The following is a 24,729-nucleotide window of genomic DNA, read 5'->3' on the forward strand; positions in this document are numbered from 1 at the left end:
GGTATTAGCATAAGCAATTGGCCCAAAGTAAATGATCAAAAAGAATGAGATCACGAGAAAGAAGAATTGTGTGAAACTTGTAGTGACCTTCGAAATACTAGTGTTATCATACTTAAGGTTTGGGCTGAAGTAATAGAAATAAACCACTTAATTGTGTACCAGGGACAATATGTAGTTAGCTATATAAGTTTGTTTTATGTATTATAAAAAATTGCTTCATCTGGCCTAGCTAAATTCTTATAATTGGCAATGACTTCACATGTGTGTTTAAGAGTATAAAAAAGTCAATTCCTAAAGGGTTCATTACTAATATCTGCCTGAGCAAGTTCGAGCCAAGCAATATGGGACTAAGCATCCCTGAGTTAAGTCCATTTATAAGTAACCTGATCGAATGCTTATAAATGTTTTTTTACTGTTTGGATATAGTAAATTGCTTATTATTTAAACTTGTTAGGCATGTTTAGAGGAACTATATAAATCCCATTCAGCCTTTAGATTTAATACCGGAATTTATGTCAAATTAGTGTTGTGGTAATATCTTGCATAAATAATAATAATTCCAACAGGTAAAGAGTATGCAGGCAATTTGCTTTAGATAGTCACAACATTTCCAGTGCCTTGTGGCCTCACTGAGTGCCTTTCATGACCCTCCCAGGATTCATGATTCATTGGTTGAGAAACACTGTCTTAAATGTTCAGAGCCAGGCTGCCTCAAAGGCAAATGTATGAAGCTGACACATTCTGCAGACCCCATTAATCCTTGAAACTGTGCTCATTTTTTAAAAGTATAAATTAAAAAGACAGAATATGCAAAACAAGAAAATACAATAGCTGTTTAATGATAGAAGAAAGGGGTGTGCAAAATGCATACCCAGCATTTCCATGATCACTAATAGGAAGTAGTGCACGTACTGAGACGAGAATACACCCCAAGGAATTCAAAGCATTTAGAACTTTTCTGCAGAATTTCAAACTCTGAACTTGTTATAGGCAAATACTATGTTCTGTTGTTGAAATAGCTGCTACTGTACAAACTAATTGAACATAAAACCGAGATTACAGAATGGCACAATGTGTCCTGCACAGGGCATGAATAAAGAGGAGCTGAATAGATCTATAAAGATTAAGACTCAGATTTGCAATGAGTCTAAGCAAGTTAGATGCCTGACTCCCATTAAACTTCATGAGCACAGATTTCTCTGTTACCTACATATAAAACAAATGCTTACTTCACATGAAAATGGTCATCTTCTACTCAAACCTCCTCAATGGCATGCTACTGGGAAAGGCTCACAAACTCTTGAATTCCAAGATGACAACTTTTGTGTGCTCCCAAAAATCACTTGGGAAAAGCTCAAAGAAGCAGGCCTGACTATAAAAGACTAAATGTAAAATAAGACCAGCAAAGTTTCTTACTTGGGTCACTGGGAATATGATATGGAGACTGTACATACTATAAAGGAGAAAGTGAATACGGGGGCAGATGCTCTGTCCAGGAAAGAGGGCTCTGACCTGCTGCCTCTGGGTCAGCCACTGGCTAACCCTCCAACAGTTTTGTAAGTGAGAGGAGCATCCCTATGCAAGAGGGCAAGGGGCTCACTGGTAATAAGACTCAATTGACTAACCAATTCAGTGTACGCCAACTCACTGGTGTGATAATCTGCATCAAAAAGGTGTCCTGTAAGACAGTGGTTCCCAAACTTTCTTCCCCATCGATCCCTTTGGCATTTTACTAAGTGTCCTAGATCCCTTTCATTTCCAGCACTACCAGAATGCCCCACCATCATCACCTCACACACACAGTTTGTGAGAGGTCACAATGTGCATAGCACATTTTGAGAACAAAATGGCATCCTCCATGTGACAAACATGCTGGCATGCTGTTCCAGTGCGTTCTGGGCCTGGCTTAAGGGACAGACCCCTGCATAACCCATGATAGACCCCCAGAGGTCTGCAGGCCCCACGTTGGGAACCACTGATGTAAGGTATCTATAGAAAGCTAATAACATATTGATCATTATTATTGAATGATGTATGTACAGGAGGATAAATACAAAATTACAAACATATTTTGAATTATGTTCTTAAAATAGGGCTGAAGTTACTCCACCCTAGCAAAGAAATGTGGTTATGCCACCTTGAATGTACTTCCAAGATACATGAAGAAAAAATGAAAATGTATTTACATAAAAGGCAAATAAAACCATCAAGCTAACAAGGGGTGCAGATAACCACTCAGCAACACAGCATGGGGAGGAGATTGCAGGAACAGATCAATTTGCATTTTAGCAAACACCAGCAGAGAATTAAACCAACATGGAACCTCCTTCAGCACAGACCCCATGTCACCTTCTTCACCACTTGAATAAACTTTACTTGGGTGGGTGGGTAGGGGTAACCTTCAGAAGAATCCATGTCAGAGGTTCACTGGACTATAAAAAGAGAAGGGCAAAGAACCCTAGTGAGCTTCCACCTAAGATGACAAAGGAACCAAGCACTTTGGACTTTGTGGGAGATCCTGACCAAGGGAATGGCCAGCCATCTTGCTGACAGGTACCTTGAACCAAGACTGTAGTTTTGTTAAGTCTCTAAAAAGCACTTTTCACTTTTATTTGCTTGCAACCATTTCTAACTCTATCCTTAAAATCTCACTTAAATTCACTTAAAATCTCATTTCCTTTTGTTAATGAACTTGTTTTACTTTTAATTTAAATCAACCCAGTGCTTTGTTTGAATTGAAGTGACAGTTAACTACAGTTAAAGTGATGAGCTGTGCAGTTTGTCTCTTTAGAGAAGTAAACAAATCTTACTGTTCCTCAAAATGGTTTAGGAAAGGGTTGGACATTGCAGAGCACATGGTTTGTGGCTAACACCGCCCCCCCCCCCGCAGTGTTTTTCTACCAGTTTATCTGCCTTTAAAACAATAAAAATAGTCACATCTAATATGCATCTAGGTTCTTTAAATTAGTATACACACAAGTCCAAATGGTTCACTCTGCAAGGCTGTGCCTTCACTAATACATTTCCCCAGTAGTTACTAAGTGCAGGTTACACTTTCTAATTTAGCTGTAGCATGCTCTTCTCCAAAAAAAGCATGGAACTGTTTTAGTATGACCTGGGGTCGGGGTGAAAGTAACTTACAGGACTTACCCGTACTGCCGGAATCCTGAGGGAGTGTGTGGCCTCATCCGGAAGAGGCATGGCCCCATCCGGAAGAGGCGTGGTCTCTTAGATTTAAAGGACCTGGGGCACCAACTGTGGCTGAGAGACATAGGGCCTTTAAATCAACCAGGGGCTCCCAGCTGAAGAGGTGGCTGGGAGCCCCCCGGTGAGGGGAGCCCCAAGCCCTTTAAATCCTGGCCCCAGCCCGGCCGCCAGAGCTGTGGCCGGGATTCAAAGGGCTCTGGGCTGCCCGCAGTCGCGGGGAGCTCTGAGCCCTTTAAATCCCAGCCGTGGTGGGGATTCAAAGGGCTCTGGGCTGCCCACAGTCATGGGGAGCTCTGAGCCCTTTAAATCCCAGCCCCAGCCCAGCCGCCGGAGCTGCAGATGGGATTTAATGGGTTCTGGGCTGCCCGCAGCCACGGGCAGCCCAGAGCCCTTTCAATTCCTGCTGTGGAAGCCGGTGCGGTCCAGCACAGCATACTGGCTCTTGCCGGTACACTGGACCAGACTGGCTTACATTCACCTCTGCCTGGGGTGTGGAGTATTTCCACTTCTTCCTGAAACTCCCCTTTTCCTTTTGCTTTCAGCCTAAAAGGTTAAGGTAACAATCCAGAAGGGTTTCAGAAATGGAAATCTACTTTGAGAAATGAAGGTGTTTGAATTTTTTTATTGACAGAATAGTTTCCGACATTTGTCAAAATTGAAGTGTTTAATGAGAATGTGTCTATTTTGATACATTTTTATGGGAAAAAGTCTAAATGAATCATTTGACTCTCTCATTCTGGTTCAATATGATAAAAACTTTTCATTTAATTTTGACTTCTGTATTATTATTTATATTATGTTATAATGTTTTCACATTATCCAAATGAAATATTTCAATGTTTTAAAAATGAAACATTGTAATGTTTCCAAATCAACGTATTTTCAAAATTTCCATTCCATGAGAAATCTACAATTTTTGACTTTTCATTCAGATTCAGAATAAAAACATATTTGAAGGGTCCCATAGAATGGAAATTCTGCTTTCTAATCAGCTCTATCGAGAAGTGTAGATGTGGAAATTTCTATATTACCCTGCAGCAGCTGCTGCTGTTTGCAAAGTCATGTGATATTACTCCACAATGGAAGAACTGCAGTGACATTTGGGATAGAATTTATCCCAGACCCCGATGCATCCCCATTTCAGCAGTGACTGAATTTTAAGGGCACAGCTTTGCATTCAGAGATACCCTTTGATGGGAATTACACATGCATATATCTGAGGGCAGAATTAGGCTCAAAGCTACTACAATGAGTACACTGCCTCCCTAAGCATAATGGGTCAGTTTCATCCCTGATGGAATGCCAATGAGTTCAGTGAGCCAAATTCTACTCTTAGCTAAGGACTATAAGGTTGCATGAATATATGTACAGCTAGCATTTGTTCAAGGGTTGTTAAGGCTCTCCAAGTGACTAGAGGATTCAAATGGAATAAAAGAAATACTTCACAACCATAAAAAAGTGCTGAAGCTTCCTAGCAACTAGCTTGTGATGCTAATAACCTGGTTCAGTATACAAAGCTAAGCCATAATCTACATTTGCATTGCAAGAGATCTACTCTTCTGCTCTGTATGCGACATTCCATTGTTTACAAGTTAACATTGACGTGGGAGCTGACAAAGAAGCACTTCTAAAGTAGAGGTTTGTGATTAGCTTTTGTTTCCAATTGCACAAACAACTACAATAACAGATGGGAAAATTACTAAGGAACAGAAGAGAATGAATTTCCCATGCCATTATCCCTCATAGATGAAAGGCGCAAAATAACACCTATTCTATTACAAGTCTGGTACAATGGGCTTCTATCTTTGGGCCAGATGTGAACGGCTTTTTATAGAAAAGTGGAAATCTAATTAGAACACATTGTAGAGTAACTGACCTTACACTCATCTGAATTTTCATTAAAGTTGCTACATAAAGCAATTGATATGTTGCAGGATGCAGCTGTCAGCTTCAAAAGCTACTTTTTCAAAGCTCTAGGAAAGAATTAATTGGAAGGTAGGGTTACCATATTTCAGGTTCCCAAAAATAGGACACTGCCGGAGGAGGTAGAGTGGAAGCTGGAAGAAGGGGGGGTAGCGTTGGTGGTGCTGGAGTGGGTATTTGGGGGGTGCTAGAGGCACGTGTGAGTGTACTGTGAGGGGTATTTGGGGGCGATGCTGAAAGGGTGTATATATTGGGAGAGGGTATTTCAGGGGTGCTTGAGAGATATTTGGGGGGTTATGGGAAGGGTGTGTGTGTGTGTGTACTGGGAGTGGTGTTTACATTCTTAAGTCATATGCATTTGGTTTTTTAAAATGATTTCCTTAAACAGCCCTCAGTTCATTATTCCAAAATAGATTACATTTTTGGACAAGGATATCAATGTGCTGCTGCACACAGAGTGACTCATGTGGATGTCATTATAAGAACTGAGCATACAGTATGCATCAATTCATTTCTAGCCCAAATTAAACTAGTAATTGAAAGTGATGGGAGCCCAGAACTTTTTCCTGCTCTGCCAGATAGCAGAACAAAAAGCCAGTATCTAAGGTTTCAGAGTAGCAGCCGTGTTAGTCTGTATCCGCAAAAAGAACAAGAGTACTTGTGCCACCTTAGAGACTAACAAATTTATTTCAGCATGAGCTTTCTTGAGCTACAGCTCACTTCTTCAGATGCACAGAATGGAACACACAGACAGGAGATATTTATACATACAGAGAATATGAAAAGATGGAAGTATGCATGCCAACAGGAAGAGTCTAATCAATTGAGATGAGCTATCATCAGCAGGGGAAAAAAAACTTTTGAAGTGATAATTAAGATGACCCATAGAAGGTGTGAGGAGAACTTAACATAGGGAAATAGATTCAAGTAGTGTAATGACCCAGCCATTCCCAGTCTCTGTTAAAGCCTGAGTTAATTGCGTCTAATTTGCATATTAATTCGAGTTCAAATTTTTCCAGCTAATCTCTTAGCCCAGCAGAAGAATCTGTCCTATCTCGGGACCTCTCCTTTTGTCCTTACAGACCCACGAACATGATACAGTTCTGCGGTGACCTAGAATCCTACTTTCGCTGTCTCTGACTCAAAGAATACTTCCAACACACCTCTGAATAACACACTAACCCACAGAATCCTTCCTACCAATGCAATAATAAAAAGGATTTTGCATGGACTCCTCCTGAGGGTCGAAACAACAGACTGGACTTCTACATAGATTGCTTCCGTCAATGTGCACGGGCTGAAATTGTGGAAAAGCAGCATCACTTGCCCCATAACCTAAGCCGTGCTGAACACAATGCCATCAACAGCCTCATGAACAACTCTGACATCGTAATCAAACAGGCTGACAAAGGAGGTGCTGTCATCATCATGAATAGGTCGTAATATGAACAAGAGGCTGCTAGGCAGCTCTCTAACTCTACATTCTACAAGCCATTACCCTCTGATCCCACTGAGGATTACCAAAAGAAACTACACCATCTGCTCAAAAAGCTCCCTGAAAAAGCACAGGAACAGATCTGTGCAGACACATGCCTAGAACCCCGACCAGGTGTATTCTATTTGCTACCCAAGCTTCATAAACCTGGAAATCCTGGACGCCCCATCATCTCAAGCATTGGTACCTTAACAGCAGGATTGTCTGGCTATGTGGACTCTCTCCTCAGGCCCTATGCTACCAGCACTCCCAGCTATCTTCGAGACACCACTGACTTCCTGAGGAAACTACAATCCATCGGTGATCTTCCAGAAGACACCATCCTGGCCACTATGGATGTGGAAGCCCTCTACACCAATATTCCACACACAAAGATGGATTACAAGCCATCAAGAATAGTATCCCCGATAACATCACAGCTAACCTAGTGGCTGAACTTAGTGACTTTGTCCTCACCCACAACTATTTCACATTTGGGGACTGTCATAAACAGATAGCTAAGGGTTAATGTCTCTTTCACCTAGAAAGGAGTAACCTGAAACACCTGACCAGAGGACCAATCAGGAAACAAGACTTTTTCAAATCTGGGTGGAGGGAAGTTTGTGTGTGAGTTCTTTGTCTTGTATCTGTCCCTCTTGGCTATGGGAAGGATTTTTCTGCCTCCTGCTTTTCTAATCTTCTGTTTCCAAGTTGTAAGTACAAAGATAGGAAGACCATAGGTTTGTTTTTTTGTATTTACATGTGTGTAGTTGCTGGAATGTGTTAAATTGTATTCTTTGTGGATAAGGCTGTTTTATTCATATTTCTTTTAAGCAATTGACCCTGTATTTGTCACCTTAATACAGAGAGACCATTTTTATGTATTTTTCTTTCTTTTTACATAAAGCTTTCTTTTTAAGACCTGTTGGAGTTTTTCTTTAGTGGGGAACTCCAGGGAATTGAGTCTGTAGCTCACCAGGGAATTGGTGAGAGGAAGAAGTCAGGGGGAAATCTGTGTGTGTTAGATTTACTAGCCTGACTTTGCATACCCTCAGGGTGAAGAGGGAAGTGCTTATGTTTCCAGGACTGGAAATAGGAGAGGGTGGAGTCCCTCTGTTTAGATTCATGGAGGTTGCTTCTGTGTATCTCTCCAGGAACCCAGGGAGGGAACACCTGGAGGAGGGAAGGGAAATGGTGTGCCGTGTGAGAGTGCTGTTTCTCTCTTCAAGCAAACAGCTGTGAACATTCCAAAGTAATTCCCCTGCCTGCCTCTGCTCGCTCAGCAAACAGGAGCTGTGTTTGTTTTTTAAATAAGCAGTTTGGCTGAACTCCGAGCTCTCCCTTTCTTCCGGTTTGTTGTGGACAGGAATTCTGGGATACCTCCTTATATCCCGGAGGTCAATAAAAGCGCTGGTGGGCGTCCACACTTGCTGACCAGCGCTGGATCACCAGCGCTGGAATCCCTACACCCGAGGCTCGACCGGGTGTACAGCCAGCGCTGCAACCAGGGAGTTGCAGCGCTGGCCGTGCTTTGCAAGTGTGGCCACATCCTAAGTTGCAGTGCTGTAACCCCCTCACCAGCGCTGCAACTCTCTAGTGTAGCCATGGCCTGGGAATGGCTGGGTCATTACACTACTTGAATCTATTTCCCTATGTTAAGTTCTCCTCACACCTTCTATGGGTCATCTTAATTATCACTTCAAAAGTTTTTTTCCCCCCTACTGACGACAGCTCCTCTCAATTGATCAGGCTCTTCCTGTTGGTATGCATACTTCCATCTTTTCATGTTCTCTGTATGTATAAATATCTCCTTTCTGTGTGTTCCATTCTGTGCATCTGAAGAAGTGAGCTGTAGCTCAAGAAAGCTCATGCTGAAATAAATTTGTTAGTCTCTAAGGTGCCACAAGTATCTAAGGTGTTGTCTGTCATGTTTTATCTGAGCAAGGCACTTACATATTTCAATAGTGCCAAGAATGTCAGCTTCCAACTTCACATGCAAAATGGCAATTTCCATTAATCAGTGATTAAGTAGGCAATAGTCCAGAGGAACAGGTTGCTCTAAAAGCTTAATATCAACTGAACATCTGTCAGTAGTTTATCTAATGTATCTGAGAACACTGTATGATTCCACTAAGAATTTCAGAAGCAGAAATGTCAAAAGAAATTATGATCATGATTAATGATCTTCTATAAATGCCAATAAGTCAATATACTAATGGATTTCTTCTTTATTCCCCAGTTGTAATTTGGGTACCGTTTCAAGACCCAAAATGTGACATTTACTTCTCAGCCAGGAAGGTTTTGAAACCTTTCCCTGCAAAAATGCAAATGTCTAGAATGAGTGTGTCCCGTAGTTTTTATTAGAACAGAGCAATTCTACAGATAACTTGTTAAAATTGGTTTTTGTTGGATAGAGAGCTCCTAAATTCAAAGAGCTCCTAACTGTAACACAGAAAGTAAGCACATGACAAAGATATGAAATGGAGAATCAGGGATTTATTTGATCTCCTTTCCACACATGAAGGTTTAATACATAATGAATTATAATGTTAAAATAAAGTGTTAGTCTGAAAACAAAACCGACATATACACAATAGGATGTCATGAAGGATCCCATTAAAAATAAGCCATACCACATTTTGGAATATAAAACATTATCCTTTTGCATTTATAAAATTCCCCCTCTACACACTAGAGTAATAAATATATTGCATGAAATCCATATAACGATAAATAATATAGCAATGTTTGGAGTATTCTAGAGTAATTATAACAAATATTACCAGAGAAGTACTGACAATAGCAAGCCTGGCCCTTTTGGATCCTGCAGTACAGCTCCCAAGTCTGTTTTTAGCAATGAAATGTTTTGCAAGGATTGTGCAAGGGTCTTATAAAGCAAAGAAGAAATGAACAGGTGCTAACTTGGCCAGCATAGATATTACCTCAGCAAAGTCTAGAACAGGAACCTAGGTGGCATGACATAGTAATCCATGTAATTCATCTCTCCAAACCATAAACTTCTCCATGACTAATCTATCCCAAATATTTGCAAATCACTTTGGGCTGGATTATAGTGTGGACTACACAATCCATGCAGGGAAGCAAGGATCCCCTTTTGCTTTTGCTTGGGCTATGCGGACTTTGGGTCTGGGTATGCAGGAGTAACTGGGAACTGCACTCCTGCCTAACCCCGCTTCCCAGAACAGATAGTTGGGCTATAGAAGGGACTGAACAAAGCCTTGTCTCCACCTTCCAATATACCAGACATATAGATATAGGCTAGGACCAAATTCCTACTCCCTCCCCAGAACACAAGGGAGAAATTGTTCCTCAGAGGGGTATGTCTGTGTGCTATGCCTCCCAGCACTAGTCCTGGGGCAGTGGAGCTCATGCATCATCTCCTTCCCTCCTCTCCTTACTCACAGTCAAGCCTAAAGGCACAGCCCAGCCCTTTGGCAGTGAGGATGTACAACTTTTTCTCTACTGAGCAGCAAAAATTATTTTGACTGCCAACAAAAGAAGCCAGAACATTTTTCATCCTTGCTGCACCTGCCTAATGAAATCACAGAATTCTCTACAGGGGCAATTTTGTTCATCAGCAAAGGCCTTTACAAACATTCATTAACCTTCACAGCACTCCTCTAGGCAGGAAAGTATTAATATCCCCATTTAAAGATGTTACAGAAACTGAGGTCCAGAGAGGCTACATGAGTGAGCAGAATAGCACATGCATCAAAGGGCTAGAATGTGCCCGCATGTCACTCAAGGACCACCACTCCCTCCCCCCACTCTGCTGAGTAAGACTTTCCTGATCTTCTCTGGTGTGGAGTGCAGCCCCGGCTCTTTGCAGGTTCCCCACTGCAAGTAAATAGTTGGGGAGAGAATGAAGAGAGCTGAGGAGCGGGGAGGAACCTTGGCTCTGTTCTCCCCTTCTACCATCACTCTCTGATCAGAGTCACTAACTAGGTGTGAAGGGAAATAGTAATCTGTGGCCTCTCAGCCACGGTAGTAAATCACTTACCCCCACCCTCCCCATCACTGGAAGCAAAGGGAGAAATTGTGTCCTTTCATTTCCTCGAGTTGTGCAAGGCTGAGGGGAACCCCCCAGCTCCCCTCCTGTCCCATACATACTTTTCATGCTATAAAGAATGGGTTACTGCCATACTTTTTTTCCCTTTCAACCAAGATAATTCAAAAATGGCTGTATTTGCACAAGCATGTAAATCATAGGAACCAAATCAGGCTCTTTAAAAGGCTGACATCAAATTTTTTTGAGATTTCAACATTTTGTCCCGCAATTTGCAATGAGGACAATTTTCAAAATCTCAAATGCTCATAGGCCAGGAAAACCATTTCCCACCCAGCTCTATCTGGAGTCTTTGGATAAAAATCTGAAATTTTGTCTGTTTTTCCAAACTGAACCTCTGAGGTTCACTGATCACTAATTTTTATTTATAAATTTAATTTCATAATGCCAGCAAGAAAAACCCAGGCAGCATAAGACAGAATGATCCCATGCTTCTGCAATGATAGATCATTCAGCCTTTGGATGTATGCTTTTGTAATATTACTCAAAGTGTGCTATAATCACCTTGCAACACACTGCCTATCATTAATTATTGCTGCTGTTATAACGGAGACAAAGAGAAGCTTAAAGAAGCAGCTCCCTTTCAAACATGAAAACTCTGGACAGATAAGTACATAAATAAAAGAATAAAGGAGGAAAATAAAAGAAAGTAGAAAAGCCAAAGTCAGGGATTATAGAATGTATTTTGTTTTAACAGAGTTAAAATGTTGTGTACAAAAAAAATCATTGTTTAAAATCAGGACAGTGTGAATTTAACAGCAAATGGCAGAGACTCAGAATTCAAACTTATAAAAAGTTTGTTTTGTTTTCCTTTTGTTTTCTGTATTTTACTTCCTACCTCTGTCATCTTTCTCATCAAAACCTGAGATACATTGCATTTTGTCTGTCAAACAGTGTAGCCATTAGAGGGATTTGCTTTTTGTAGCTTTAACCAAATCTAGCAACTGCAAACAAATTGTCTTTTTGAGCATCACTGAGGCATCAATAACGTACTGAAGGATGAACCTGATAATCTTGATCAGTACGCGCTACACATAAATTGGGTGAACATTCTATCATGTACCTCATGAAGAGTAATAATACTCAATCATTTGTCTCTACTAACATGTAAAGGCCACAAAGTTCAGAATATAGACATTATTAGAAACAGTGGATGCAATCTTAATATCAAATATATATAGCAGAAATAGTTGTAACAGAGGGAATTGTAACCCTGCTGCTGAAATATTAAACTGATATTTAAAAGAAACCTTCCATTATTTTTCTCTGTGAGTAGTCAGAAATAACAAATGGAAATAACTAGATCACTGTAGGCATAAAAGTCAAGAATTTTCTTTCTGTCCATTTCAGAAACAGCAAATCAAGGCCTTGTTTATTTGGGAGAGAAGTAGGTTGGAAGAAAATCAAAGGCACAGATTGATTCCTGGCCATAATGGAAATCTCATTACTATCTGGTTGCAAACAAAAAGGGGAAAAACACTCACTTGTGAAAGTTAGGAAATGGAGATGATTGAAAGCACTTCACAGATCCTTCAGAACAGTTCAGTTCATCACATAATCTGTTGAGCAAAGAAAAGTGGTTACTAAGGCACACATATGGAACTTTGTGTGCCCGCTGAGAGGTACGGGGAGTGTTTAGAGTGGAAAATCATTTTTCACCCACCATTTTATCATTGATTATGACTTTTGCTTGGGTGGAAGTGTTTGCTAGTGGAAACTGATTTTGTTTTGTTAAACTAAGAGTCGTATATCACAGCAGGAGAGAGAAGGTTAAGAGTTCAGCTTGGCCATTCAGTTTCAGTGTGAATCTTACTTTTGTGATGCCAGCAATCATTGTCACAGTAGGAGGTGTTGGAAGGACCAGTCTGACGTAACAGAGGAAATATCAAACCAAAAGCGTTTTATAATATTGCCCTCAAACAGGTCAAAACACAACTATTCCTTCATGGGCTTTCACTTCACTTAACCCCCTCCTCTCAGCAATTATCTATTTTTCCTCATGAAGGCACAAAACAAGAGATGGGGGAGAGGGAAAACTGAAAGGATGATGTGAGCAGGGATGAGTGACAGAGGAAGTGAAGAGTGAGGGATATGGCACAGAACTGTGAAGGATGGGAAGAGATTACTTGACTCCTAACAAAGGAAAGCAAGGACCATTTTTCTGAGCAAGAATAAAAGCCCACGGCAGATGAATGGGAAAATGTTAGCAATAAAGGCAGAGATAGATACGGTCAGAGAACCATTTGAATTCATATGCACAATGAGATGACATACTATCAGGCCTTTTTCCTGTGGTTGTTATGATGGATGATATTCAAAAGGTTTGTTTAAGTGAAGTTCAAAGGCTTCTCAGAATCTCTAACCCTAGGTAAGTCCCCCACTTCCCTCTCTCCCTGCCATCTAGGTGTGCCGAATCACATCTCTCAAACGTATAGCAGGAATACCGTGCTCAGTAATGTGCAATGCAGTCTGGATAGATCACTCAAGGGTTACTAGCCCAGGGGTCCAGGCAACTGGAAACCCCACCTCTTGTTTGAAGGCTCGGATACCTGGATAACAGAAAGGGAAGAAAGGTCAGCTCAGAGGCAGAGATTTAGACTGAGGTCTTGGCTACACTGGAGAGTTGCTGTGCTGTAAACCCACCACCAGCACTACAACTTACTCACCACCCACATTTGCAAGGCACATACAGCTCTGCATGTCCCTGATTGCAGCGCTGGCTGTACTCCTGCTCTGCTTGGGGTATAAGGATTGCAGCGCTGGTGATGCAGCGCTGCTCCACAAGTGTGGCCACCAAAAGCGCTGTAATTGACCTCCAGGGTTAGGAGGTATCCCAGAATGCCTGTTCAGCCACTCTGCTCATCAGTTCACACTCTACTGCCCTGGCCTCAGGTGACCCGCCCTTTAAATGCCACGGGAATTTTTAAAATCCCCTTCCTGTTTGCTCAGCCAGGTGTGGAGTGCAATCAATCAATGAATCTTTCCAGGTGACCCTGCCTCCACGCGCCAAACGAGCCCCAGCATGGAGCAATGGCGAGTTGCTGGACCTCATCAGTGTTTGGGGTGAGGAAGCTGTGCAGTTACAGCTGTGCTCCAGCCGTAGGAATTACAATACCTATGGGCAGATCTCAAGGGCCATGCTGGAAAGGGGCCATGACCGGGACATGGTGCAGTGCAGTGTTAAAGTAAAGGAGCTGCCCAGTGCCTATTGCAAAGCCCATGAGGGAAACCGCCGCTCTGGTGCTGCCCCTACGACCTGCCGTTTTTACAAGAAGCTGGACTCGATACTGGGGGTGACCCCACTGCCAATCCAACAACCAGGATGGACACTTCAGAGCGGGGGGGGGGGTTAGAGGAAGGGGAAAGGGAGGAGGGGGAGGAAACCGAGAGTGAGTGTACTGGGGTGGAAGGAGACACCCTGGAGTCCCAGGAGGCATGCAGCCAGGAGCTCTTCTCAAGCCAGGAGGTAGGCAGCCAGTCGCAGCAGCTGGAACTAGTTGGAGAAGGACAAGCAGAGGAGCAGGCTCCCGGTAAGCAACTTTTAGTTTCAGGATGGAAATGATTCAGGAAAGGAGGGAAGGGTTAGGGCGGCATGCATGCATGCCTAGATGTGGAATAGCCCATTGATGTGGTCTATCACTTTGCGGTAATCGGCCTCAGTAATCTCTTCAAAAGTTTCAGCCAGAGCGTGGGCAATGCGCTTGCGCAAGTTTATAGGGAGAGCCACTGTGGTCCTTGTCCCAGTCAGGCTAATGCGTCCGCGCCACTGTGCCGCGAGGAGTGGAGGGACCATTGCTGCACACAGGCAAGCTGCATAGGGGCCAGGGCTCAATCCGCATTGCTGTAGAAGACCCTCCCGCTCTTCCCAGGTGACCCGCAGCAGCGAGATATCTTCCAGGATTAACTTCTGTGGAAAATGTTGGGAGAGTGTTCAGTGTAGGTGTCCCCTGCAGCATTTTGCTCTCCCCAATGCACAGAAACCCCTGCACATCCCTGAAGCAATCATTCCCCCTTACTCACCATTTCCTGCCTCCTGTGGGTTATGTGCACTCTGTTTGGTATCGGAAAAGTATGCTAAAGTGAAGACTGTAAACTCCTTCACTGTGTGGAAATAACTGTCTTGGTGAGATTATAAACAATGCAGTCTGTGTCCTGTTTTAACTGTTGCCATTTTTGTCTTTCGAACCCTGTCCTTGACTACTGGACTGCCCGTATCATCCACTGGGCAGAGGCTACAAAACCTCAGGAAGAAGCCGTGAAAAAGCAAAGAAGACATGCTTAAAGCAGTTATGGATCACTCTGCCAGAGAGAGAGTGAAAAACTGCAGGACTAGAGACAAAGGGAAAGCATGCTCTGCCAGAGAAAAGCATCGGCTAAGAAGAAAAGCACAAAGCAGCTGATAAGCATCCTGGCGTGCCAAACGGACTGTATCCAGTCACTCGGAGCCATGCAGGCAGAGCACTGCCGTGCCGGGCCCCTCTCCATCCCAAAGCGCTTTCCCTTGTGCCCCAATGTCAGCTCCAAATCCCCTTCCCCAGCATCCAGGTTCTTACCACCACCAGCTGCCCCCAACACCTGTACGTTCACCAACCAGCCCTGAGACCTACGACCCTTACCCTCTGCACTCAACCCCCATCACCATGCAGTATTTTCATCCTGAAGTGCAGCAGCCATTGCACAGCACTCCAGACAGGACATATTCAAACCTGTGACTGTACAGTTCACCACCCCACCCCCTGCCCTTTTAGGTTCCCAAAATGTTGTGTGTCTGTCAAGAAAGTTATTTTCTTTTCAATAAATGAATTCTTGGCTTTGAAAACAGTCTTTATTATTGCAGAAAGTGAAAGATACCATAGCCCAGGAAAGAAACAGGCACTGCAAATCATTTTAGGAAAAACAGATTCCTACTATTGTAACCACTGCACTTCACTCCCATGCAAGGCACCAAACATTATTGTTGGTTTTCAGCCTCAAATTCCTCCCTCAAGGCATCCCTAATCCTTGTAGCCCTGTGCTGGGCCTCTCTAATAGCCCTGCTCTCTGGCTGTGCAAATTCAGCCTCCAGGCGTTGAACCTCGCCGGTCCATTCCTGACTGAATGTTTCACCCTTCCCTTCACAAATATTATGGAGGGTACAGCACGCAGATATAACTGCAGGGATTCTGCTTTCCCCCAAGTCTAGCTTCCCATACAGAGATCACCAGCGCCCTTTTAAACGGCCAAAAGCACACTCTGCAGTCATTCTGCACCGGCTCAGCCTGTAGTTGAACTGGTCCTGGCACCTGTCAAGCTTCCTTGTATACGGTTTCATGAGCCAAGGCATTAATGGGTAAGCGGTGTCTCCAAGGATCACAATGGGCATTTCGACATCCTCTACTGTGATCTTCCGGTCTGGGAAAAAAGTCCCGGCCAGCAGCTTCCTGAACAGGCCACTGTTCCAAAAGATGTGTGCATCATGCACCTTTCCAGGCAAGCCTGTGTTAATGTCAATGAAGCGCCCACGGTGATCCACAAGCGCCTGAAGAACCATAGAAAAATACCCCTTCTGATTAATGTACTCGGATGCTAGGTGGGGTGGTGCCAGAATAGGAATATGTATCCCATCTATCGCCCCTCCACAATTAGGAAAACCCATTTGTGCAAAGCAATCCACAATGTCCTGCATGTTCCCCAGAGCCACGGTTCTTCTTAGCAGGATGCGATTAATGGCCCTGCAAACTTGCATCAACACGATTCCAGCGGTCGACTTTCCCACTCCAAACTGGTTCACGACCGATCGGTAGCTGTCTGGAGTTGCCAGCTTCCAGATTGCAATAGCCACCCGCATCTCCACCGGCAGGGCAGCTCTCAATCTCGTGTCCTTGTGCCGCAGGGTGGGGGCGAGCTCCTCACACAGTCCCATGAAAGTGGCTTTTCTCATCCAAAAGTTCTGCGGCCACAGCTCGTCATCCCAGACTTCCATGATGATGTGATCCCACCACTCAGTGCTTGTTTCCCGAGCCCAAAAGCGGCGTTCCACGGTGCTGAGCATTTCTGTGAATGCCACAAGCAATTTAGTGTCACATGCGTCAGGTGACTCGATATCATCGTCGGACTCCTCACTGTCACTTTGGAGCTGAAGGAATAGCTCAGCTGCCAAACGTGATGTGCTGGCAGCCGTCATCAGCAAAGTCCTCAGCAGCTCGGGCTCCATTTCCCATAGAAATCGCACTGCACAGAGACTCACAATGGTGCCAAACGTGGACGGAAAAACTGTGAGTGCTTGGATGTGAAGCCATGCACCATGGGGCGTTGCGACAGGAAGCGGAATGACCCGCACCCTTCCATCCCCTTCCCACAACCCACGGCAGCAAAATGGGACAAGGTGCTCTGTGGGATAGCTGCCCACAATGTAGCACTCCCAACAGTGCTGCAAATGCTGCAAATGTGGCCACACTGCAGCGCTGGTAGCTGTCAGTGTGGCCACACTGCAGCGCTTTCCCTACACAGCTGTACAAAGACAGCTGTAACTCCCAGCGCTGTACAGCTGTAAGTGTAGCCATGGCCTGAGCTGGAAGGACCTTGGAAACTAGTTGAACTGAGGAGAGGTGGCTCTGTCTAACCAAGAAAATCACAAGAAAAAGAGAGGGCCTGAGACTGTTGCCAAAACCTGCTTTATTACTCACTAATTTTCACTGTTTCCCCCTTCTACTGTCACCCATTATTCCTTGTAACCTGTGTGTTTGTTGATGAGTGGTTTTGCCCATAGCCAAATACTGAGACAATACAGGTCTATATCAATATAACTATGTTGCTCAGGGATGTGAAAAATCCACAGCTTTGAGCAACATAGTTATACTGACCGAACCCCCCATGTAGACAGCACTAGGTAGGTAGGAGAACTTCTGCTGCTGACACAGCTACTGCCTCCTGGGGAGGTGGATTAACTATGCCAATGGGAGGAGTTCTCCTGTCAACATAGGGGCATCTTCACTAAAGCACTACAACGGTGCAGCTTCTCCCATTGGCATAGGTACACCACCTCCCCAAGAGGCAATAGCTATGTTGACTGGAGAAGCCCTCCCATCTACATAGCACTGTCTGTCTACACCAGGGGTTAGGTTATAACATCCCTGAGCAATGCAGTTATATCGACATAAGTTTGCATTGTTGAGCAGGGGTTAGGAAGCAAAAAGAGTAAACTCAAAAACATAGAGAAGCAAGAAAGGGAAGTGGAGCTACTGAGGAAGTTAGTGGCGATACTGATGAGATGATTCAGCTACAATTAGTAGACAGAGTTCAGCATGGACTTGTTGGTGTCACTCTGGCATAACCCTAGGTAACTCGGGAGGGTGGTAGACCACAAGTGTCGATGAAGCCCTCCTACTCAGGCCTCAACGAACCATTGTTCCTCCATGTTAAACACTTTGTGTAACCTAGTGTAACCTAATGTACTAATAGCTGTAAAAATGTAGTGTTAGCAGTTAGTTTTGGGTTATAACAGCCAGTTCTCTGCTGTAATACATTAAAGCTAGGCTAAAGCACGCTCAGGCTGTTTTAAGATACTGTATACATGTCTCAGCAGCGGAGAGGGGGGAGGAAGGGGAAAGACAAAAGATTGAATGAGAAAAGATACTGCAGCTGGATGGGAAAGGAGGGGGGAGTGAGAAATCAGCTAGTCAGCACGAAAAAGTTTTGTAGTAAACAACTGGGATATAAAAGGAAGAAACTGCTTGTCTTAGGGGTGCAGAATTTGAGATTTTCTCCCTTGCACCTTATTTGAGCTCAAATAAACGTGGCTGTTTGCTTCTCCACCCTGGTGTGTTTATTGGCGCTAAGCACTCTGGGCAACCAACCGCTGTTGCTTGCCTCTGGCACTTCTGTGTCGGCAACAGACTGAACATTTGTCTGGTTTATCACCTCATCCATCCAATTTTAGCTTCCAGCCTGTTATTCGCTTTAGTTTGCTTGCCTTAGCTTGATTTGGGGGGCAGGAGGAGTGACTTTCTCAGAGTCACACAGCCAGTCTGTTAACCAGTAGAACCCAGATTTCCTAAACCATAGTCCAGTGATCTATGCACTAGACCACATTGCCTATCTCTATTTGTATTTGTGACCATAAACTGTGATCTTCGCTGTTAATCCTAATACTAACAGCTGGCAATTCAAAAAGATTCTAGTAGAACTACTCACTGAAAATGTATTGGGGAAGTGTATGTACATTTACATTATATGCAGCCAAAGCAAATTATTTGTATAGTGCAATCTGCAGTAAAGTCTGTTTTTAATTACTTTTTTACAATAGTTTGCATAGTTATGATAGTGTTTTCCAAAATAAAGTATGAATTGCCTATGTACATTTATGTTAATTTATTGCCCAGAAATGTGTGCTCTATTTACCCTAAATGCTAGGTTATCCCTGAGATTGTCAACCCCCTTTTTTTTTCCCAGGGAAGCATTTGTTTGGTTCTCTATTTTTATGCTTGGTCAGTAATTGTGTGTTCATGCTGTTTCTTTGGACAGCACCAATAAATCACAATGTAATGAATGGAAGGAAACACAGTGATGTGTATGAAACAGTGCCAGGATCCCACAATACAGAAATCCTACATCTTTTACCATCTAATTTGATTGGAAGTCCTGAACTATTTCAGAAAGGGCCCTTTTTTCAATTTCTAGAGAGAATTGGTTGCCCCCCAGTCCTCCTAAGTCTGATTTGATCCTTTCTTAATGTCACAAAGGCTAAGTCTTGTATGATGGCAATCACTCTTACAGCTTTGAGATCCACAGTGGCGTCAAACAGGGATGTATTTTGGTGCCAGAACTCTTCAGTATGTTCATCTTTTTGCTACTTTGTCATGATCTCTCATCTGGCACTGAGGGCGTACATCTCCATACAAGATTGGATGGAAGATTCTTCCATGTTGTAATGTCTCAGAGCAAAAAACAAAGTCAAACACCTGCTGATAAGAGAATTTCTTTTTGCCAATGACGCAGTGCCCAAGGCACAGAGTGAAGGGGAGCTTCAGCAACCTTGCAATAGCTTTGTACTAGATTGTGATGAATTTAGACTAAACATCAGTTTAAAGAAACAATGATTATGGCACAAGGTGTGTTGACTGCACCAGACTAACAACACACTAGCAGTTGTGCACCCAAGTTCTTCTATCTAGGATCAACTATATTGGGTAAAGTATCTCTTAATTATTAACTTAATTCTCGCATTGGAAAGGCAGCTACCATATTTGTTCTACTGACCAAGCATATGTCAGATAACAACGAACTAATAATGAACATCAAGATGAAGGTCTACCAGATGTGCAATTTGAGCATGCCATTGTATGGTGGCAAGATTTGAACCAACTACAGCAGGCATGAGAAGAAGCTAAAAACCTTCCATACTTTCTTCACCGCGGGAAACCAAAGTTTCTGACACCAATATATGTGAGAAAGCAAAATTGAGATATATAATCACTATTCTCAAGCACAGATGTTTCAGTTGCCTTGGTCATCTGCACCAAATGAATGATGCATTCCAAAGAAGCTCGTGTCTGGAGAACTTGAAGATGCTTCAAGGCCACTGGGCAAACCTACAAGGATATTTTCAACAGGGACTTGAAAAGCTTCAACATCAACACTGCAAGATTGGAAAATATAGCTAGCAACAGGCTACATGGGAGGTCTGATCTATTCCAGGAAATCAAAGAGGCTGAGGAGAGATGGTTGGGAGAGAGGAAAGTGAAGCAGGCCTCAAGCACTAGTAGAGCATCAGCTTCATTCTCTGGCCCTGAGCTTATGCCTGCACTATTTGTGGCAAGGACTGTTGCTCAAGAACTGGAATTTTTAGCCATTCATGATGCTGCAGCACTTTGGCACTTACAACATCGTCTTTCGAGATGAATGGTTGCCACTTTTTGGAAACCACTGGGTTTCTGACAATTAATTCCATAATATCTCAGGTACCTCTCTGGTGCCAGTTAGCGGGAGGTTGAGGTGGCAAATCTGCCCTCACCCCCATGGTTTTTGCCCTTGTTCAAAGTTACATAGGGTGTGAAGCCAGTGTGGGGACAAGGGGCAGAGAATGGCCCAACCACTTTTAAGCAGTGGTCACATCTAAATCAATACAACTGCTGCCAGAGCAGTCTGGAGCATCAACTCAACTGCATGGTCACAACATCACTGAAATCTGACCCTGTCACCCCTATGTACTACTGAAGGGGTGTGGCCAGGCCAAATTTCAATGAGTGGCATTGTGACAGCACATGGGGAGTGTCATAAATAGATAAGAAAAGTTAATAGCACAGAAGTACTTTATATCTCTTTTACTGTAAAGGATTAACAAGTTCAGTAAGCCTGGCTGTCACCTGACCAGAGGACCAATCAGAGGACAGGATACTTTCAAATCTTGAGGGAGGGAAGTTTTTGTGCTGTGCTGTTAGTTTTGGTTGTTGTTCACTCTGCGGGCTCAGAGGGATCAGACGTGCAACCAGGTTTCTCTCCAATCTCTCCAATTCAGGCTCTTATAAGTTCACAGTAGTGAGTACTAGGTAGATAAAGCGAGTTAGGCTTATGGTTGTTTTCTTTATTTGCAAATGTGTATTTGGTTGGAAGGAGTTCAAATGTTTATTTGGCTGAAAGGCGTTCAAATTGGTATTTTGCTGAAAAGATTCTAATTTGTACTTGTATACTTAGACTGGGAGGGTATTCCCAGTGTCTATAGCTGAAAGACCCTGTACCTATTCCATTTTAAATTTACAAAGATAACTTTTACTGTTTTTCTCTCTTTAATTAAAAGTTTCTTGTTTAAGAACCTGATTGTTTTTTTTTTATTCTGGTGAGACCCCATGGGGACTGGGTCTGGATCCACCAGGGAACTGGTAGGGAGAAAGGAGGGAAGGGGGAGAGAGAGGCTAAATTCTTTCTGTGTTAGGATTAATGTCTCTCTCAGGGAGAATCTGGGAGGGGAAGAGAGAAGGAGGGGGGAAGGTGCATTTTCCTCTCTGTTTCAGGATTCAAGGAGTTTGAATCACAGTGATCTTCCAGGGGAACCCAGGGAGGGGAAGGCTGGGAGAGGCAACGGTGAAGGAAAGGATTTACTTTCCTTGTGTTAAGATCCAGAGGGACTGGGTCTTGGTGGTCCCTGGGCAAGGTTTTGGGGGGACCAGAGTGTACCAGGCACTGGAATTCCTGGTTGGTGGCAGCGCTACGGGTACTAAGCTGGTAATTGAGCTTAGAAGAATTCATGCTGGTACCCCATCTTTTGGATGCTAAGGTTCAGAGTGGGGAATTGTACCATAACAGGGAGTCTGATCATGTGCAGTGAAGCAGAGGGGAGTCTGCTGAGAACTCAGCTCCTGGTAGCACTGCTCATGCACTGTGTGGGTAAAAGAAAGGGGAGACTCACTAGGTCAAGGGAGACCAGGGCCGGCTCCAGCTTTTTTGCCGCCCAAAGCAGTGAAGCGGGGGAAAAAAAAGATAAAGTTACGATCAATGGCACTTCAGCGGCAGCTCTACCGCACCGCTTCATTCTTTGGCAGCGAGTCGGCAGTGGCTCCTTTGCTCCCAGAGGCACTGAGGGGCCTGCCACCAAATTGCTGCCAAAGACCTGGATGTGCAACCCCTTTCTATTGGCTGCTCCAGGCACCTGCTTCCTGTGCTGATGCCTGGAGCCGGCCCTGAGGGAGACCTGGGGTTGCTGCAGGAGATTGGGCTGGTGAGGTGGGAAGAGAGCAGGGACTGGAATAGGGCATCTGACAGGGAGGAAGAGACTGGAATTTACCCCACTACCCCACTCCAAGTGATATATGATTGGTGCCATTGCCTCTCGATGGACCTCCCTGAATGGCCAATTTTCTATAATTATCTGAAAAGCTAGAACAAGAAATTATCACATTATAGAAGAGAAAGAAGTGCTCATGTGATCATTTCCTTAACCCCACCCCAATTTAAATAAAACAGTAGCAGGCCCAGTATATTTAAGATGAAGGGCTTCTCCCACCCTACTACCCCCATCATTCTCCTTTGGCTATATGTCAGTCTCTGGCAGCACTGATAGCCACCTTCAGCAGCAGAGTTCTTGTCAATCCTCTGAGAGGAAGCTTCTTGCATCACCCATTCAGCACCGTAGCATGGCAGCCGATACAACAATCATCACTGAAAACTTAAACATTTACTCACAGTTAGCACATGAGGCCATAGTACAGGGAAATGCTGCTGTGTCTCAAATACCTCTCTAGGATAACTGCAGCAACAACTCCCTTTTAATGGTGATAACTTCAGTGAAAATTCCAAAAAGCTTAACAGAATGGGAAAACAGTACAAAAGAAATGAGAGTGGAAGAGAAGAGGAAAAGTTTAAGAGTTTAAGGAGGAAGAGAGAAAATGACAACACTGTAAAAATGGTTAAGCAAATAACACCAGGAGAAAGAGAAAAAGAGTAATAGAGAAAAGAAGGAAATTATGATAGGAAACAGGAGGAAGAGGTAGATAGAGATAGAAGGCTTAATCTACACACCAAATGTTATACTGGTATATTTATGGGTAAAAATCATACTCTGACCAACAGAGTACTGGTGCCATACTAGTACAATCCCTAGTGTAGATGTAGTTAATATACAGTGTCTTATAGCGGTACAGCTTATTCCCCTTCCCATATAGGAATAGCTATACAGTGTAAAGCACCTTTATACCAGTGTCCACATTACGGGGGTTATACCACTAAAACTATACTGGTCTGGTTAAAACAATAAACATTTCTAGGTGTAGACAAGTCTTTACCAGTCATTTACTTCCATTGTTAATGCTAATGAATCTCCATGAATCGGAATGCCACAGTAGGAAATCCAGATATCCACCTTACAGTGGGGGAGAGGAATCCAGACAGTGAATTTCACTGAATGGAAATTCTTAGTGGGTTGGCCAGTCAGGTGTATTTAATTCATCATCAGGACAAACCCTTTCTTTAAACAGAGAAGTCCGACAAAAACAATCCTCACAACTTTTTTTTTTTTTAAGAACTATGACAACTCCTTAAGTATTTTTAGACCAGAAGCAGCGGGGATACAGTCATGATAATCATAGATTGTGTAGCTACCAGAATTTTAATGAGTTTTTATAAGCCATTGGCACAAGCTCTCTCTCCATATATATGCAATTACTCTACCATCTTTATTTTTACACCTTCAATATGAATATTATTATTATTACATATATTAAATCTACAGTAGTTAAACATATATATTACATGCTTTTAACACATTGGTTTTGATTTTTTATGTACCATAATATTGAGTATACAACACAAATACAGGAATGTACCAAGATTGTCTTAACTGACACGCTCATAGAGCTGTATCCTCAGGTACACCACAGCAATGTTGAACACACCAGGGGCAGGGAGACAATTAGGGGAAGGAGAATGTATAAGTGACTTTCTACCACATTTCTGTTCACCCTGACCCTGGAAGTTGCAAGAAGCTGAATAAACTCATAGAACAAGTTAGAGCAGCCTTGGGGCCATTCTAATTTGCCCCTGCAGATAGTGGGCCTCAAGGAGGTCTGTTCTACCCCCCACCTCTCCCAGAATCATCAAGTTCATACTGCCTCAGCTCCAATCCTGAGATATCCCCTTCCTATCCTCAGCCCACCCCTAAATGCCCCCTATGCTGGGAGATTTTGGAAGGACTGGACCTGGACTGGCTATGCCAGGTCAAGGCCCTCCATGTTAGGGGAATCTTCTGCTGCTGTCTTCTAGCAGTTGAAACAGTGCAGGAGTGACTTATAAGAAGCCAAGGATCTGCCACTTAGTGTGCCTGCCTGTGCACAAACCTTCCCTCTAATTAAATATGTGAAATAATTTATTAGCACCAACATCGAAAGCAAAGAGGTGCTGTGACAATCAGAGCCCAGACATCCAAAGGGAGAACAGAAGGTTTAAACTCCCAAAATGAGCAGCTGAACCAACTGATCGCACACTGTATTATTGCACTCTAATAGTATATTGAGTATGGTCTTTTATGAAAGCTTGTAGTGTTCTGAACTTGATGGTCATTAGGAGATAT

This window comes from Gopherus evgoodei, chromosome 4 (assembly GCF_007399415.2).
Source record: "Gopherus evgoodei ecotype Sinaloan lineage chromosome 4, rGopEvg1_v1.p, whole genome shotgun sequence".
Classification (NCBI taxonomy): Eukaryota; Metazoa; Chordata; order Testudines; family Testudinidae; genus Gopherus; species Gopherus evgoodei.